We start from the raw sequence: 18,702 nt of genomic DNA, 5'->3' as shown, positions 1-18,702 counted from the left end.
TTTCTGTGAGAAGAAAGTCATAAATACCTGTCTTCTCCCTTGCACCCTCTGTCCTACTGTATGGCCAAAATGAGGCTTCCCAAATTCATGGCAGCTGCCATTTAAAAGAAGACACCTTTCAGGTTACTTTCCCTTGACATCCAGAGCTGCTTTGAATTTAACAGAGTTTTTTCTCCTTCTTTAGAGGATAATGAACAGTATCTGGAGACTAATGGCAGAATGTGTAAGTATTCCCTTGTAAAAAAATGTTTATCATTCAGATTTTAAAAAACAATTACCTTTGTGTCGTGGAGTCAAGGTCATGAGTCACAAAAGCAAATACTTAAAATATCCTTTTCCTTTAAAGACTTCTACTCCACAACTTTTTTTCTGTTCATATTTTCCTCCTTTTAATACTTTAAATAATGACTCTTTTTTTCTGATTTCTGTTATCTTTTCCTGCAATGATTGTAGTTTTCTATACCTTTATTAGAATTTCCTTAGTTCATGGGGCTGACCAGGTATAAGAAATGGGACGCAATAGAAAGGAACATCAGAAATCTTGGGACCCTTACTTGATCCTCCTTGCATGTCTAATATGTTCTGTACCCTATTTCTGGTCTCTTCAGCATTTCTTCAAGCTCTGATTATATTTTTACCTTGTTCTTTCATTACAATAATATACATACTCGATCCCCCCTCTGTGTAGTGCTACTCCAAAAGGTGCAGATAACATGCAGCTGTGCAGCTGCTTGTGGTCAAAAAGAAATGGCAAAAGTTAGAACTTCTGCAAAAACTCCCAAAGTAAATCACATATTTAGCATGGAAATGCATGTGTGGGTCCCATCTTCTGGTATAAGCACTCAGCATTGTATTATGAATAAAGGGGTAGAGGGGAGAGGAAGGGAAGGGAAGGGAAGGGGAAGGGAAGGGAAGGGGAAGGGAAGGAGAAGGGAAGGGGAAGGGAAGGGGAAGGGAAGGGGAAGGGAAGGGGAAGGGAAGGGGAAGGGAAGGGGAAGGGAAGGGGAAGGGGAAGGGGAAGGGGAAGGGGAAGGGGAAGGGGAAGGGGAAGGGAAGGGGAAGGGAAGGGGAAGGGAAGGGGAAGGGAAGGGGAAGGGAAGGGGAAGGGAAGGGGAAGGGAAGGGGAAGGGAAGGGGAAGGGAAGGGGAAGGGAAGGGGAAGGGAAGGGGAAGGGAAGGGGAAGGGAAGGGGAAGGGAAGGGGAAGGGAAGGGGAAGGGAAGGGAAGGGAAGGGAAGGGAAGGGAAGGGAAGGGAAGGGAAGGGAAGGGAAGGGAAGGGAAGGGAAGGGAAGGGAAGGGAAGGGAAGGGAAGGGAAGGGAAGGGAAGGGAAGGGAAGGGAAGGGAAGGGAAGGGAAGGGAAGGGAAGGGAAGGGAAGGGATCACTAGTCCGGGTAAGGAATACCCAGGGAAGTGAGGCCAGTGCCCAGGCTTTATGGGGGTACCTTTCTATAAATGTTTTTTCTGTCCTGGAGATAAGTGTCTCACTTTCTACACAAATCAGTTATCATGTGCAGCTCGTTCTAGATATTTCTGGAAATGGACTGGGGGACTTTGGGAGTGTTTGGTGGTCTTGATTGCCCATACTGGGTCAGTCTTTGGTCAACAGTCCATGCCTGCTTCTTGACCTAAGTCCTGACTTTACACTTTACTTTTTTGTACTTAACTCCAGAAGCCAGAGCAAGGATATTTGTCACAGAAAAGTGCTGTCCTATCTCTGCATGGTCCCCTTCTCCAACTACATCCTGTTCTTTTTCACAGCATTTTATTACCAACAATTCTTGTCTGTTACTACCAACAATCCTTGATTGGCTCCACATCTGTCTGGCAGTCAGTGTTTGAGATTACATTAACCTTTACCTTCTGGACTTCTCCACCCACTTGCATAATTTTCCCAGCTCCATTTATCCTCTCACACTTGCTATTCCTCAGACATGTCACAAAATTAGCCTCTGGCGCCACAGTGCCTTCTTCCTGGAGGGTCATTTTGTTATACCAAGCATTTTCCAGTTCACTTCAGCTCTCTGTGTGGCTCTGAAGTTCTTGTCAGGAAAGTCACAAGGGGAAGATCTCAGGCAGAAGAAAAAACCTTCAGCTTTGAAGACAAGAACAAAACTAGTTTATGTTTCCCTCCACTGAACTCACTACATGAAACCATAATTTGCTAGAGTATGAATGCAAACGTTTTTCTTCCGCTGCTTTACCCTCATTCACATTTAAGCACCAATGAAAGACAACTGGCTGTGGCTGGGAGCACTTACCCTGAAAGGGGTCATCAAAATGTGGGAAGCCAAGTTTCATCAGCCTCACCTTCTAAGCAACTGACCTGTGTCAGTAGAGGGATACTCTAAGTCTGGAAAAAGTGCTTCATCTGATTGCCACAGCCTACCAATCCAAAATTCCCTGATGATGTTGTGCTTCGGATCATATTCTGTACAGAGAATTATGCATTGTCCTTGTCCACAGGCAAGGTGCTACAGTCTTACACTGGAGAGAGTAGGATTTGGCAATAAAAGTCAACCCCCTTCAAATGGAAATAAAATCTTTCTTCTCTCTCAGTATTTTTATTTTCAGTTTTGGGTCCACTCAGCTATGCAAGCTCATATAGCTCTTATCCATCTCAGAATTAATGGAAGGAATATTCCACAGTTATACTTATTCAAAGAGGGATCAACCAAGTATTAACCTGACTAAAAATCTTACTAATGCTTCTTGACTGCAATCATTTAATGCCTTTGTGGGACAGACTTAAACTGCTACAATGAGTAGCTGAGCAATAAAACCCCTATGGCATTTACCTTCTAGTATGTGTCACTCCCCATGAAGCCTGAAGCCTCATGTTTTGCTGCTCCAGTTGCACATTAACAGAAGAGAAAATGTTAAAATTTTGGACAGAGATAGGTAAACTGTATTTCATCCTCAATCAGTTAAGCAGGAATAGTATGAAATCTGAGAGTGGTGAAATACATGGCAGAGCAGGTGGAAAGGGTGCACAACTTTCAGAAAGACATAAATAGGTTAGAATGTAGAAAAGGTCACTATATACCTGTATGAAGTATCATCTTAGGTATCATATTTTCTAGATTTGCAAATGTTCTGCAAAATATATGGTCTATCTCAAAATATTCTTTAAATAGTTTTAACTGGGGTGAAGAAATGTGAGTTTTCTCTGAAACTTTAGGTTGTTAAAAGAGATACCTGGAAAAGGGCAACATAAATGAGCCTAAATTCTCAGGTTTTAGATGAATTTCCAAATCATTAAAGTGGATCTAGTATACAAAATAGCATGGGTTATGGTAAGGCATAATTCATTAAAGCATTATATAATGCACTGTATCTATTCATAGAGATGAATAGATTCAGGTGACATTGAAAATACAGTATTTTATTGAATTATAGTCTTCTGTTAATAAGTGAGTTTGGATTTTAGATTAATTTTGCTCCTTCCTCTTTCCTTCTGTACCTTTTCATATCAGAGCAATCACTTGTAAACTATTAATCTTGCCTTTGAATAAAAGCCAGATATCCAAGAGACAGTGATGAAACATTAATTTTAAAATGCTCAAGTGGAACATTGTACCTATGCATTTTACTTCACACTAATAGGCTCAGAATGAGACAAATCCTGCAGCTTGAGAGCAGTAAGTGGTTCATTCCCACAACAAAATAGTCAAACACGATGCTGCCACAGATGATGCAGTCTTGCTCCAGAGTAACTGGCTGTGCAGCAGTGAGGAGAAGGCAGGACAAAGCAAGAAAAAAACATGAAGAAAGAGACGAGAAGGGGTTTAGGCAGGACAGAGGATCTAAAACTATTCATATTTTAGAAGCAGAAGGCTAAGAGGATTTTCCAGATCCTCAGGCCCAGGAGGAAAGTAGTGCCCAGTGTAGCAGGATGGTGTCCCTGAAGTGAGGGTAAAACAGCTCAAACTGTTTGCAAAACTATCAGTGGTGAATAGAGAAGGGGGTATCATGCTGGTTTTGGTGTTGAAGAATGCTGAAACCAGCCTGACTCATTAATCTGGAAATTAAACACCTTTTAGTGAGGTGAAGACGTGGCAGACCTGACAAGGCACCTGATAACAGAGGCAGCAAGTTATACTATACCACTACCAACTTATCTAAAGATGCTGGGCTGACACAGCTGGCCTAAAGACATATGAGTGACTGTCTTTCACTTTATATTATAAAAGCCCAGTCCCACTTTTTAACAGGAAATTCTTCCAACATATCCTTTCTTGGAGAATTTGTAAACATTCCTCCCTTGAGTGCGGACATCCTTCAGGGTTATTCCTCAAGGCAGAACAAAGGAGATTTGCCCAAGGTAGTTGCTGAGTAAAATCAATCTCTACTTATTGTTTTTGCTAGCTTTAACATAATTTCTTCAATATTGCTTCAGAAATAGTGCACTATACCATACCAGTAGTTACAGCTACCTATACTGTGTAGTAAATAATTCTGATTAAGATCTTTTAGTGCAATCATTGTCATAATAAATAATTTCTTTTTATAAAAATTTATTTTGTTTGCCATCCCTAATCATGCAGGACAAACTTGTATAAAGATTCAGTCACACCTATATAATCTTTTACACAAATCCATTGGCAGTCTAGTGCTGTGATCCAGAGTCCTGTCTGAGAAGGAGTAGAAGCAAGGGGGTCCATTCTGCACCTTGTGACTCAACAGGAGGGCTTCTCTAATAAACTTTGTCTGAAGCACCATTCTGACACCCAGTCATCCACACAGTACCTACCAACGCTACTTAGCAGCTTGCTCCACTGCATTGCAGAGCTGTACAGTGAATTTGAAATATATCTTCCCCTGGGGAACAAGAAAAATTTGTGGGTTTTACTGCTCTATTCTTCTAACTTTCCTTTGTATGTTACTAAAATGAAAACATAAGCTTTGAGAGGTCATTATATAACCACTTTTTTTTGTATAATAATGTGCCTGTTTTTCTTCCAATACCTGAGAGGCTAAAGAAGTTATGAAGTGTATTAAAGTGGTCAGCTTCATCATTCAGTATTATGTCTAACTGAAACAGTTATATTCAAATGAGGGAATAATCTGTTGTTTATATGGCAGTCTGAATTCCTAAGATACATTGTGTTTAGAGAATGCATTTACTTCTGAATCTGAGCTTATTGTTTATGTTCATAATGCTCTTTTTATTTTGTTTAAATTGTTGGGGTTTTTCCGATAAAATTTTGTTTTTCAAATTTTCATAGGATCAAAAGACCTCAGCTTAAAGAAAAATATACTAAATGTAAACAGTCTCAAGACAAAATACAATTCTGGACATTATTTTTTTTACTTCTTTTCAGTCTTAGAAAGCTAATCACTCCTTCTGTTTTGCAACACAGCAATCAACCCATAATAGCAATATTTCCACTTGAAAAATCAGATGAGGCAAACTATATGTGATTAGCTTGCCTGAATGTCAGCACAATGCTGAGATGCCCTAAACTCTCCAACACTTGCATCAGGCACGCAAACACCTGCAGATAATGAGCTTTCTTGTACAGCAGTAATTTTAGGGCACGCACATTATCTTAGGGAACCTTTGACAGCATTAGACTCCTTTACATGGGAAAGCACTAAATTAAGGAGACATCCCTCCCAAAGATTATAGCATCTAGAAGTCATTTGGAAATTCAAGTAAGAGTTGGACACTGCTGCCTGGATAAGAAGAAGCAAAGCAAGTGTGATACCACTGACTATTCTAGAAGTTGTGTTCTTACTCATTGTTTTCATGACAACAACTACAAAAAAAAAAAAAAAATCAAAGCCCAAACTGATTTAAAAATTAAAAGTAAATACTGTCAGTTTAATTTCCATGCAAGAAAGGAAGAATTCTGGTATATTTTTGCAGGTAGGGGTCAAATATCTGTCTCCCCAGGACAAGTTCCAGTTTCTGATTGTTAGCCACAATTTGAAGAACATTTACTAGCTTTATCAGAATAAATTGTTGGGTTCCAACTAATATAAATTTAGTACAAGAAAATCTGTTTAAAAACAAAAAGCAGCTCTTCTGAAAAATATGTGTATAGAGAACATCATATTTGAATATCCATTGACAAAGTTTTATGTGTCAGCCTTAGTGTCACAGATTTAATATAGCACAATTGAAAATTAGCAGTAAAATAAATAAACCCAAATTACTTAGATGGAAAGAATTTACACTGTTAATACTTTATGCAGTCTCTTATTAAAAAACGTATATAACAATGATTAAAAAACGTGGCTTCAGGCAAATAAGTAAAAACTTAGTGCTGACGGTGAAAGTTCCGTTTACATTGAAAGAAATTTATGCATATTTTTTGTAATGAGGAATGGTAATAAGTCTTTCTTCTCTGAGTTTCATGCACAAAAATAATCCTATGAGTTAATCAGAAAGGAAACTTTTTTCTCATGCACTTTTCTCAGTGATCTTCACAGCTGCATATTGTTCAGCATTAAAACTGTGAAAGGGATAGACTGGGTAGGGTTTTGACCTTGTAGAAGCCTGAGCAGGAAGGAGTTAATGCATTGCTTTGCCTCAAGCCCCAATGAGCATTCAAGCAGGCAAGTCAGAACCTCATTTACCTGGAAGGGGGGAGAGGGGAGCAAATGGAGGTATGGTATGGCAGCACCTTTCTGGAACCAATTTACATGTTCAGGTCCATGTGGATGGCACAGTATGCAGCACAAACACAGAAGTGGGGTCAAGGAGCAGGCAAGACCAATAGAAGCAGAAAAAGACCACAATAGGATTCTCAAAGCCCCTCAGCCCACTTCCAGAAAGGTCAAGAATGGACTGCACATGATAACTCATTTAAAAGAAGAGTAATAAACCTAATCCCAGGGTGGAAATCTTACCTATAAAGAGGTACCTCCACAAGGCCTGCCTGGTGGCCCTGGACATCCTCTTAGCTGGATCAATGCTGGATACAGCACTGGGGATCCCCTTTCCTCTCCTATCTCATCTCCCTTTCATTCTTCTTTCTTCCTTCTTTATTTTTGTTCTTTGATGATGATGATCTTAATGATGATAAGATAGAAGAAAAATATATACCAATTTCCATGGCTTTTGCCATTCTCTTTCCACCATGGACTGTCCCTATTGAACACAAAAGAACCAGACGCACACCGCTGCTCCAAGGTGAAGAACAAAAGAGGAAGTTTATTTTCTGACTCCAACATTTATAGTTTTCCAAAAGTGACAGTGGATTGAAGGGTGACCGTGCCACCTCTCCAATGCCACTGCTCAAACCAACGGTCCATCAAGTCTCTCCTCCTCCATAAAGGAATGCAAAACAATGTGTTATCTCCAGACAGTGTGTGATAAAGTTCTCCACAAGGAGGTAAACATCAGAAGGCTTAGAAAATCCTAGAAAATCAGGGTGACAATGGACATCTACATATATTGGTGCTCTATTCCTCCCCTCACCAGCATTTTGAAAACTGTGCATTGCACAATGCAGATCTCTGGAGATACAATTGTTCTGTCTTCTGTAGAACATGCTGGCTTCTTGTTTATTAATCTTCATATTTGTTATATCTTAAAAAGGGCCATGAAAATCTGGAAATCATCTTAATTTGTTGTTAATTTACAGGCTTTTCTGTGAGAGATCATCCTTCAGCAGCAGAAAGCACTCATGTTTAAAGACATCATGGGAGGGGCATACAAAGCACTGACGCACAAGGAGAAATATTTATTGAGGTCATCAATTGTCCAGATATTCCAAATATTGCTGGCTCTGACTTCAACATGTCTTAATTCAACATCCACTTATCCTCTCTCTTTACAACTGAACGCGGAGGAACTTTTTTGTAAATTTTGGAGTGGCTCCATTTGGATAACCACAAATCTTTTGTGTGTTTTTAGATTAAATATGAAACACCTACCTGTCAGTGAGTATCAGAACATGTGCTATGGAAACGTCAAATTAATGAATTAAATGCTACACTATGGGTGCAATAAAGTTGTATGTGCTTTATGTAAATAACAACCCCTAGGAATTTACAGCTGCTAAATTAGCTATAACCTTTACTTGAATTATATAGCCCCAAACTTCAGGTTTTAATTAAGTTTTTCCTTGTGCAGTAATTTTCAGTATGTTTCTGTTGAAGTCAAGAATTAGTTGAAAAACTGTATAAAGAAAAAATTGTAATTTACATTGGAAGATTGCAGCCACAATACCCAAACAAAGGCTATTCTTTGGAAAATACAAGGAACTAATCACTTAGCTTGGGTATTTCAAACCAAATGGTTTTAAAATGCAAATTCATGTTCTTGAAAGTGAGGAATACCTACAAAGTTAGCAAGTTCATCCTGGAATAAGCAAATCCAGAGAGATGTTAGCATTTAAATTAAAAAGTCCACCAGAATATGGACTTTTGGGATGCTATTCTGACAAAGGGGCTTATTTAAAGCCCAGATTAATCCATTGTAACTTGAGACCTTTTGTCTGCATTGCCAAAATGTAAAATTTATCTCTGTGTTTCTACATAGGCAATGTCAGGAGTCGGGTATCTCCAAAGAGTGATGCAGAAATTTAATAAAGTGAGTTACCCATTGAGGTTCTCTGTCTTTCTGTTTATTACTGAGGTCCCAGTTTTGGCACACCAATTATGTTTCCTAAAATGAGTCTGATAAATCTAAGCCCACGTCTTTTAAAGTGAGTTTTTCCAACAGCTGTCTGACCTAAAAGATGTATTTTTGATCTGATATCTTCAAAGATAGGATGGTTTCAGAATATGTACCCAGAAAGGAGTTACACATTGGCCAAGAACAAGTCACTGAATTCAATACAGAACTGAGGGATGTGGTATAGCCTCTACAATAGAGACCAAACTCTTGGTGACCTCTGAAGCAGTGAATGATCAGGATACTGAGGATTGATTAAGATCCTTTGGTTGTGTCAGCCAGTATTGCATGCACCAACCCAGCAGTGGCTTCTCTGCCATACCTCAGCAATGTTCTCTCTGCCCCATGCCAATGCAAGTCATATACCCCTTCTGAGGAACATTCAAACCTAGAAAACTCAGTCTGAAAAGCTGACGAGTTTACAACAGCAAATCTCTTTGAAAACAGGAATTTGGGCTAGAAATAGAATAGTCAGTTAGTCTGAGTAGCTCCAGTCACAGCTACCTTGTGTTATCTGTGTGGTGAGAAACAGCAGCTGTGTGACGACACATGGGGGAGAGAGACAAAAGCAGACCTGTTGGCAGGTTATCACCTTTGGGAATACTGCCCAACTGGTGCTACCTTTAATGTAGTGCTCAGAAATCTGCTGAAGGTCTTCATCCTATGTAGCTTTCTACACAGTTTAAGTTTAGACATACATATCTTAAACTGGATTGTTTTTGATTTCCAGTGTGATTGATAATAATTTTCTATTTCTTGGATTAGATTATTTTCCTAATTCATGGCTTCTTTAAATTTTTCCATAAATCCAGGAAGGAAGGGTTAGAGATCAGTCACCCCAAACTCATTTCCACTTTCAAGAGTCCCTCTCAGTCTTGAACCAGTAATGAGTTTCATACAGTTAGCACATTCAAAATTTTTTCCAGGTAAGCTTTCAACATTCAACTAGAAATATAAGGTCCACCAAAAGATGTGTTGCACAAGGATCCAAGACAAAGAGAAACTAAGGCACAGGGCAAAGCAGACTCTACCTTTTAAAGAAAATAATTGTTCCCTAACCAGTTAAGTTGGGAAAAAACTCTTGGTCTAAACATCAGTGAGGTCTGACAGCCTTTCAGCTCAGGAAGGAATAAATAGCTTCTGAGGAGAAAGGGTAATGCAGACTCTAAATCTATCTGATGGTGTGATTGCAGGGCTCTGATGGGAGCTCATTTATACAGGTGAGCTGCTCGGTATAAAAACTCTCTTCATGCTTTAGATGCATCTTGAAATATACGTCACTCACAAAGCCATACCTCTTTGTCAGAAGAAAGGAAATCAGCAGAATTTTTAACTGTTTTGACTGCTGCAAATTAAGTATTGTATTTAGAGTTTACCCAGCTGACAAAGGCAAAAAAAATAGCTTAAACTGTGAATGTTAAGAGGCATCAGGTAATTGGGTGTACATCTGTCTGCAAGTCAGTGTTTGAATATGAACTTTTTCACTGTCAAGAAGTCTGCTGTCTGCTAGACAGAATGGGTATTGCCTAGCTGTAAATTCTGCTAATGAAAAAAGTGGCATACCCTGAAGTCTCTTATTAATAGAGATGAGACAGGAGCATCAGATAGGAGGCTGACCAGGCATTGAGCCTGATTCTGAGAAGAATCAAGAAAAAAATATAAAACTAGTGGGTTGAAATAAGATCATTTTATTAACTGAAATGAAGTAAAATATAATGGTATTAAAATAACAATAATAATAATAATAATAATAATAGTAGTAGTAATAATAATAATAATTTTAAAAGGAGAGAGAGTGGCTTAAAACCCAAGAAAAACAGGTGATGAGTAATACAATTGTTTAACACCTGCTGAGTAATGACAAATCTGTTTCCAAATTGCAATTGCCCCCCTTCCAAATATCTTCCCTAGTTTATATATTGGGCATGATATTCTATGATATGGAATATTCCTCTGGTCAGTTCAGTTGGCTGTTCTGTGCTCCCTCCTACATTTGCTTCATCTCCTCGCTGTTAGAACATAGGAAACTGAAAAGTCCTTTACTAAGAGTAAAAACTGCAATTACCAAAATGTATTATCAACATTATTCTCATACTGAACCCAAAACACATCACCGTAGATTTCCCGATGGATCCATCAGGGATCCATTTTCTTATCACAGGTAGAAGATAGATCTGCTGGTTGATGCCATCATAATACCTGAATTTTGAATTTTGGCCACATTTTTGTCAAACCCTTTGCTTTTTGCAAGTCCTGTGTTTCCTAGAAGAGAAGTGCAGCACAGTGAGGCCCCACACAGCACTGCTTGTGTGTAGGAAGAAGGATGGAATTCTCAATGGATCCATGTGCCACACTATGCTTGGAAACCATTTTGACAATGTTCAAAAGCCTCAGCTGGGTACGTCCAACACAGCAACACCTCTTGCAGCCTTGAACTCTGCAGTTCTCCAGTTCTACATGCTTTGATATGCAATGAAATCATAACCTGTGTTTATGGCAACAGTGCTCACCAAGCTTAGGACCATGATAGCAAAGTTTAAATACTTTGCCTTCACTGCATGATCAAACAAATGTCTTGAGGAAAAACCAGAGTTGTACAGACTATCACACACCTTTAAAGCATATTTCTCACATAATGATAAAGATTGCCTCTAGTATGTTGCTGCTGGAAATGTTCTGCCAGGTTGCTATAGCAACCTTCTGCTATGTAAATTAGTAAGAGCTTTATCACAAGATTTTTAGATTGTTGGATTTGGGGAAAAATTTTGGAATAAGAGCTGAAGTGAAAAATAAGCTGGAGAAGCATCTAAAGGGACCAATTAGTAGTTAGCCATGGTCCAGTGGCAACACGATACGAAATGATTTTTTTAAACTACAGTTTTCAACATTATTCTATTTTCCCCTAACAGTCTGTACTGGCAAAGGTGGTGGCACTTAGGTTGAAGAAATTCCTTTTTAGACCTTATGCCATTTTAAAATAATCCACTTATACTCTTGAAAGGCAGAAGTGCAGAGGTGCAGAATCTGTAAACTTAAGGGACCTTAAGAGGCTAAAAGCCAAATGAGCAATCACAGAAAAGAAATACCTAAATCTAAGATTATCTCAAAGTTGTTGAATGCTCTAAATTTTTGAAAAACACTGGAAGGTCATTTTTAACACTGTTCTGCTCAATAAAAAAGCAATGTGACTGCCAGGGGATTCTTTTTCTAATGAGCCTCTTCATTTCAAAATGGACCATGAATTTCTGAATTTTCTGAGTCTGATCCAAAATATATTGACTGGCACCTGGTGACCTTTTCTGATTCTGTATTAATCCCTAGTATACTTAGGGATGATTATTTAGTTTACAGATAGTGAGTACCTACTGGTTAGAGATTCCCAGCCTCATTAGTGTTTCTCAGTGAAATTATTAGGTGCACAGACAGTATACAGTAAAATGCCCACTCCTTTTTCCAGGACACTAACAGACCCATCAAAGAGTAAAATAAAATGGAGGGGAAAAGCAACTTTTTCTTTTTCTTTATAAAAGCAGTATGTCTGTGATTGCCTGATGGTGCTTTCTCATGTTAAATTTTGCTGTTATTGACACCAGGTTGTTACACAGCAGTAAAAGGAAAAGAATGTATTCCCCCTTGTGGATGGGTTAGCAGGTGACAGGAGCATCAAGAACAAAAGGTGAAGTGATTCAAAGGACTATCTGTCTGTCTGATAGAATGTGTCCATTTGCAAAACATTTAAAAGCTATATTTAGATCATGGGAGATCACAGTATTCTTTTTCCCAATAGAAAACATTTCAGACAAAAAGCTTATGCTGAACTAGCTCTTTCACAAAAGTCTGGATTTGGTCAAAAAATAGACCCTTTAATGGCATAATTTAGAGTTCCAGGAATTAAAAAAATATGAAAAAAAACATGAGAGAGAGAAAAAATGTGATACAAGAACCTTTCTAGTAAAGTTGAGCAAAGAATGTTTTCAATGAAGATTGGAATGCACAATATAAGCTTTGATATGTACACATCCATCTCAATGATGCATGAAAAACCTTTCACATACAGAGTTTTGCATTAGTTATTGATAAATGCTAGGTTGATTATTTTGGAGAATTTTATGGCAAATGAGGATTTGTTTGTTTGGTTTTTTCCACTATATTTATAGAGACTCTGCCTACATAATTTTTCTTTCTGAAACATAGAATGATTTAGACTATACACCAAAAATAATTGAGATTACAGGTGGAAATGCAAACACTGATCCAACACAAAATTCACAGTAATATTTTATTTATTTGTTTACTGCCTAACTTACATCACAATCTATTTGGTAGAAAAAATCTTTGTGTATTAAAGATATATCCTGCTATTTTAGAGGTCAAAAATGAAGCTTTCACTGATATTTTTATAACATCATGGAGATTTCTAGAAAGAGAAAAATCTGTATTCCTGATATTTTACACTAAAAAAGCCGTATTTTTTATTGATAAAGTTGCCACCAAAACCTATTGAGATTTCCCTCTGCTACAAGTCATATATAAGTGACATTTTTGTCTTAAAAAAAAAAGGCTTTGTGGAAATTTATCTATTAATATTTTCTACTATTCTCCCTTTTGGAGATATTACTTCTTATTTTCTACAGGATCTGAATTTGTGCTGTCTGCATATCAATAGTTTAATAAATCCAGAGTGCAATCAGTAAATATTTAATGTTTTTCAAATACAGAAGTTAAATTTAATTTTAAATTTTTCATTAAAAATATGATCCAAAAATTACTTTCTTGTTCTCATTAGATAGGAAAGGAAAGTTTTGGTTAAGAAAGAATGAGGTGAGACTGCTATCTGGTAAAAAACTCTAATTTTTCAGCCTGCTGCTTTGTGTACTGGTCTATTGTTAGAACAAAGAGGGGAATAATCTAAAAGTAAAGAAGCTTTATAGGGAAAAAGAAAACAAGACTTTCTTCTTATTTTTAATTAAAGATGTAATAATGAAGAGAGGGACATATTTTCCTAAACACTTGTATAAGAGGGTAGGACAGAAAATTCAGATGCTTCAAACCTGCATTAAAAGACTTGACTTATTTAAGCAGTATCCCAGCATGGAGGGCTTTGGAACTACAAATAACAGGGTAGGAAAATGACAAGAAATTGGGGAGGAGAGGAGGTTGTTGTTATTAGGATCAAAGTTGCCAGACAGCAAGATGAGTGAGAGTCTGGAGGAAGAACTTTGAGATTTATTGTGGCCCTTTACAAAGTTACCAGCATAAAAAAGACTAACATCATTCATCAGAAAAATCATATTTCTGAGAATATCAAAACTAAAATGATGTTTCAATCAGCAACAAATCAAGGATGATAAAATCTGGTGTCATCTGTGTCATTATTGATATCAGATGACATTTGCTAGGTCATAACATTTGACATTGCTTTGGCAGCCTTAATCCAAAACCCAGGTTGTCTGTTTGTCTGAGTTCAGAATAATGATTAATCAATAAGAATCAGGCACCTTATAGGGCTTCAGTGGTACTCTGCAACGTCCTGGGCACCTTCCTGGATCTGATAAGTCTTGCAGGTAGAAGCCAACAACTATTTGACATGACTGAGCTCATCAAACTTGTAAAATGCTTCTCTGAGGATTCAGATGATTTTGAAGAGAAAATTTGGTACCTTTCCATGTAGACATGGACAGCTGCAAAGCTTCTAAAACATATGCTTTCTTACATTCGTGTAAGCTCCATGGTACAGTTTGGGTGCTAATCACATGAGATATCTGCCCTGGGATAGGGTTTAGGTTCACTGGATCCCACTTTAACATCTGAAGTCTCTACATTTTACGTAGAGACTCCTTTCCCATTTCCCCACTGCACACTTAATCTCAGATCTGGGATAGCTATCCCGAATCTCATTACAAAGTCAGGCAAAGAGAAAATCAAGGCATACCGTAATGCTAATTAGCAAAATCAGGCTCTAACTGTATCTGCTTCCCCTTTGCTGTTCAGATATGCAAGTAAGAGATGTTCCCAGCTAATTATTTAAAAGTGATGGCTTGCTCTATTGCTTAACGTACTCACTGAGCCAAATGCCCAGCAGAGGTAGAGCTGATGGATACAGCACTAATTCCTTCTGTCACACTTTGAGAACCACTTCCTCTCAGCTTTATGTCCTCCATGTCATCAGTCATAATCGCCTTTTGCATATGGTCCCACAATCGATTTTGAATTAATGTGGCCAGTGGTGCTTTGCAGGGTGGGCTCCTGACATGTGAGTGTCTGCTGCTTATTAGCAGGTGTTCTAATGCAAGATGGGAAGCTCAGAGAGGTCAGTACTATGCTGATTTGATTTAAATATTAAACAATCTATTCGTGTCATCCTCTCCTCTGACTGGAAATCAATGGAGCTTTACTGCTCTGAAATGGAAAGGCTATCTTGACAAATCAGGTCTTTTCTGTGTGCAATTCAATTAATACAGTACAATGAATTATACATAGCCAGTGAACAAGATGTTTGACATGGTCATAGAGCTGCAGATGAGATTTGGTAGGTGACCTACAGACTCAGATCTCCTCAGTGCATAAAGATCCAGCTCTCATTGTGGATTATGATATCCAGCAGACCTCACAGCTCTCCTTCCATCAAGATGCTGAAAGCTCTCCCTCTGTGTTCATAATTAATATGTTCTATACGTAACAGAATAACTTGCATGATTAACAGCTCCCTTTTTACATACATGACTGCCTAACAACTGAACAAAGCATTTATAATGACAGAAAAAGGGCAAAGCAGATAGCAAGGTATTATTTTCACTCCTTGTTTTGGCTTTGATACACAGAGATAATTTCTTTAAATAATGATTTTTTAAAAGCACATTATTTGCATTCCAATTAAATGCTCTATGTTTTAACAGTTGAACAGAATGCTACCATCCTTTTTTTTAATACAAGTGAGGCAGATCCCACTCTGCTAAGTCAAAATCAACTGGACAATAAGAAACAAAGCACAGAGGGCTGAATCTCAAGGCAGCAGTGCCAAAGTGAAGCTGTAAGACATTAATATTACCCATGGTTAGATTTTGAACCCTGAGACATAAGAAAATATCCCAGGATCTACAAGGCTTTGTTTATTCACAGGTACTCGAACCAGACAGAATTACCAGCTCAGAATTACTGATTAAGTCTCTCTGCTAATCACCAGATAATCATCGTTCTGAACTTATGGTAACTATTTTTGCATCTTTTCATGGAATTCTAATTTTATGCTTAACAAAAATTATTCAATAGATATGATGTTAGTCCTTCCAATTCTGGGAACAAATTATGCAGGTGATTTTACTATCATCTGTCCAGAGCTGATTGCTTGTGTGTGTTTACTCTGGATTTCATATAATTTGTGTAACTTTTACAATAAACAGATTTATAAAACAAACAACACACATATTTCAGATAGGAACATGTTCTGTTACCTACATGATAGATCTCTGGACTTGAAGACATTCTTACTGTAGGAGTAATAAACAGTATGGTATTATCTGTATAAATTGGGTGATAGAAGAATAAAATCCCATAAAATGTTATTTTTTTTCAGGAAGACAACATTTCTTCTTCTGTATCTCTGAATTCATAATATATGTTATATAATTCGCTACAGAAAATCACTTCTGCAGCAGAATGCCCAGCTGTGTCCTTAAAGCAAATTGTTTCATAGGGGAACAGTGCTCTCCAGTGATCAAAGAAGGGAACTGTTTTAGTCATAAAACAGGTAATTTTGGTCTCCTTTATTTTCTAAGCTTTACCTTCTTTTTTCCACAGTGATTGGTGATATTATCTTCTACATAAAGCTTCCCATTAGCACTTGCAGATTTTTTTCCCTTTTCTTAATATTTCTTGTTTTTATACACTTAGTTCTCCTTGAAATTCCCACATCTCCTCACATACACTTCTGAGAACTTAAAGCATTTCTCTGCTAAATCACACGAGTATCAGCAAAGTTTTATTTACAAAACTAGTAATCATTTTTGTTCATGAAAATTATAAACCTATGACTAATTAATCATGACAGTTATTGGAAGTATTCAATTCAAATTAGTTTGGTTTACATTTTATTCAGAAATAAATTCAGGCAGAATTGTCAACTAAAGAACTACAGAGAACTTCATGCAAAGTTTTGATAATCACATGCTCTTAAAGTTTAAGGGAAAAGAAAAAAAGGATAAATCTTTGTCTTCCTGTTAATCTTGTCTCTTTCTAAGAGTGAAATATTAAAAACATGTTAGATCTTCACTTTATGTGAAGTACATGTGCTTAATATCAGTAGAAAAAAGGAACAAGACTCATCCTGACATTTTATTCATCCATCAATCAGACAGCTGGTAAGCTCAGGCTTCTGTTGTACTCAAAAGAGATAAATAGCTACACCACCCCTTTCTAAGAGGTGTGAGAAGAACCATCTTCCAGAGATAACTTGACTACAGAATGAGCCTAGAGTACTAGTGCAAATGTCCATCTGTAGATGATGATGATGACTAGTTGAGATGAATGCTGGCAGATATGATTCAAGGTACTAGGTTCTGGACCAAGAAAATAACAGAAAAATTGAGGGAAAATCCTCACTAAAACCAGAATCCAAAGCCATATTTTGCAAAATGTGTTTTAAACACTGAAGTAGAATAGATTCATTATTATACTCTTTTTCAGTTGCCTCTATTTTCATGCAGACAGTCCTGTCAGTGTGAAAATGCTAATATACAGTTTCAAATTATGTCACAACACTACAGCCTACAGTCAGGTAGTTCTTCAGAAACAGGACGACACTTTTCCATGCAGAAATTTTCTTCTGGTGACTTTCACTAACTCTGAGCTATGGAGCCAGGTCTTTTTAAATCTTCAGCCTCTTGAAAGCACAAACATCTACTGGAGATTATGTGGTTGTATTCTAAATAGCAATGACTGCATAATTTTCAAGTTTCTTAGGATCAGAATCCAGATGCCATTTCTGGATTAATACAGCAAACTGCACTAGGGTGGATCTGAAGCATGAAGCAGTTGGTGTTGAAGCCTCAAAATCCTCATCGTATGCACTTCTGAAAGTTTGGGTTCAGTTGGGCTCCTGTCTGGCCCTACAGACTGAATGACCAGATTGGATTAGCTGTGTTTCTGACACACTTTCTCAAGCTTGGTATCAACCAATATGAATCCAGTTTGAGTATCCCACTGCAGACTCTCCATTGTAAACCACACTACCATGCAGAACAAAGTGAAACAGAAGAGATTTATCAGGAGATATTTTCCTGATATGGACTACATGAATTTGAACTCATACAATGGAGACACTTGATGTTGCATGAGTATTGCTAGATTTTATCTTTAAAATGCTGATGGAACATTTGGAAGCCATTGAAGTTTACAAAGTGATGATGGTCTTCTTAAAAGCACCTTTAAAATAGAAAAATGACATCCACACCCATGTGTGCACTTTATACCTTTGCTTTGTAGAGGGTATTTCTATAAAAGTTACAGTTAAATATCTAACACGTATCTATTAATTTTCCAGCTTCACTTTTTGAAAGATGATTTGAAATTTTTTAAAACAGGCCATGTGACATCTGCCTTAAAGCTGTTAAATTGTTTTAGTTGGTAGTAGAGTATTTCAAGTGTCTTCCTACACATAATAATGCATATGTACTGTAAATATGTGTTTACTGTATATTTGTGTTTATTCTACTGAATAGGTTTTGTGTGATCAGCCTGCAGACCTATAAGAGACCTTGTATCACCAGCAAAATTATATCTTGCTCCTAACCTTTATGACAAATAACTTTCAACTTCAAAGTCAAGCTTTTTTTGCCAGATATAACAAAGTTGACATTTTAGAAAAATACAGTTGTTTTTACCATGATGTTTAGAGGACAAAAGAGAAGCAAGATATATGGGGTGATATAAGGAAACAAGAGGCAATGAATACAATCATAACACCTATGCTTATGCTGTTTACATTATTTTTTGTCCCAGACAAACTGGCATAGTTCTAGCCATGTTCATACTTTTACCAGCCAGAACTGTGGCCAATCAATGAGAAAAATCCTTAGGCC

This window comes from Haemorhous mexicanus, chromosome 1 (genome assembly GCF_027477595.1).
Source record: "Haemorhous mexicanus isolate bHaeMex1 chromosome 1, bHaeMex1.pri, whole genome shotgun sequence".
Classification (NCBI taxonomy): Eukaryota; Metazoa; Chordata; class Aves; order Passeriformes; family Fringillidae; genus Haemorhous; species Haemorhous mexicanus.
The sequence above is the reverse complement of the archived record's forward strand: the minus strand, read 5'-3'. Positions refer to the sequence as shown.